General features: G+C 46.1%; 1 non-coding gene across 1 annotated transcript; it reads left to right on the top strand.

Annotated features, from left to right (window-relative positions):
- Positions 1-850: 850 nt before the first annotated feature.
- On the top strand, positions 851-956 carry LOC129400433 (U6 spliceosomal RNA). Its single transcript, XR_008627676.1, has one exon. It is a non-coding gene; the product is annotated as a U6 spliceosomal RNA (small nuclear RNA).
- Positions 957-1,580: the final 624 nt, after the last annotated feature.

Raw genomic sequence — 1,580 nt, 5'->3', positions numbered from 1 at the left:
GGAGTTGGAAGTAGCCCCTAGACCTTACTCGTGGGATTCCCCCAGCTCGAGACTATTATTTGTAACTAAATTAATTAAATATTTTTACTGTGGGCTTTACCATCTAGTAAAATTCTGTGATCTCTCTGTTTCCTTTCTCTCCCTTCAGGATCTTGCATACTTTCATACAGAACTTTCATGCATTCCTAAGCTCTTGTTAGAAGCAGTCCCATTCTTTCCACTGGGACTCAGTTAGCAGCCTTTGTCTTTCACACACTGACCATTTCTGAGGACTCTGAGTCTGTGGTTTGGGGCACATTCCTCAACCTGTACTTGTTGGATTGTTTTCCCAAGGTCTTATTCTGTGCCTGTCATTTTGGCAGGAATCCTAGAAAAGTGACATTGTGTTCTGGGTACCTCACCGCAGAGGGCAGGCCCTGTCCCCAGCCCCACTATTGCTGGGGTTTACTTTGATGGTGTTCCCCCCCACCACCCCGCTGCAGTACGGGGTAACCTCTGGGGAGATACTTGGAGACAATACCTGGTACTTTTCACTCCAAGGTCTTAGCGTTCTTCTTTGAATCCATTATTCATCAAAGAGTTCCAAATGTGTGACTTGGCACTCGGCAACACAAATCGCTGCCTTCTGACACAGAGAAGAGGTGCCTGTTCCCGTCAACGGGTTGCGATGTTTGATCAGTATGACTCGAGGCTTCCTTTTTGATCCAGTGCATTTTAATCCATGGCTACCATCATTCCTCTTTTGTTTGTTTGTTTTCATAGTGTTTGTTTTTTAAACTAGAGTCCAGGTCACGCAGTCTTCATGGTATCGGAGTATACAGTCATTGCAAAGTGCCAAAGACCCACCACCTTGCTCACTTCGGCAGCACATATACTAAAATTGGAACAATACAGAGAAGATTAGCATGGCCCCTGCCAAGGATGACACACAAATTAGTGAAGCGTTCCATATTTTTAAGAAACTTTGGTACATCTACACAATGGAATACTATGCAGCTGTTAGAAAATATGAAGTCATGAAATTTGCATGTAAGTGGATCAACATGGAAAGTATCATGTTAAGTGAAATGAGTCAGAAAGAGAGAGACAGGGGGCCGGAGAGATAGCACAAGGGGTAGGGCATTTTCCTTTCACGCGGCCAACCGGGGTTCGATTCCCAGCATCCCATATGGTCCCCCCGAGCACCGCCAGGAGTAATTCCTGAGTGCATGAGCCAGGAGTAACTCCTGTGCATTGCAGGGTGTGACCTGAAAAGCAAAAAAGAAAAAAGAAAAAAAGAAAAAGAAAGAGAGAGACAGACGTAGAAAGATTGCATTCGGGGCTGGAGTGATAGCACAGCAGGTAGGGTGTTTGCCTTGCACATGGCCGACCCCGGTTCTATTCCCAGAATCTCGTATGGTCCCCTGAGCACTGCCAGGAGTCATTCCTGAGTGCATGAGCCAGGAGTAACCTCTGTGCATCGCCGGGTGTGACCCCCCCCCAAAAAAAAGAAAGATTGCATTCATCTGTGGAATATAAAATAACAGAGTGGGAGACTAACACCCAAGAGTTGTAGAGATAAGGACCAGGAGGTCTGCCCC

This window comes from Sorex araneus, chromosome X (genome assembly GCF_027595985.1).
Source record: "Sorex araneus isolate mSorAra2 chromosome X, mSorAra2.pri, whole genome shotgun sequence".
NCBI classification, from domain to species: domain Eukaryota; kingdom Metazoa; phylum Chordata; class Mammalia; order Eulipotyphla; family Soricidae; genus Sorex; species Sorex araneus.
Note: the sequence above shows the minus strand (reverse complement) of the source record. Positions and strands in the feature narration are given on the sequence as shown.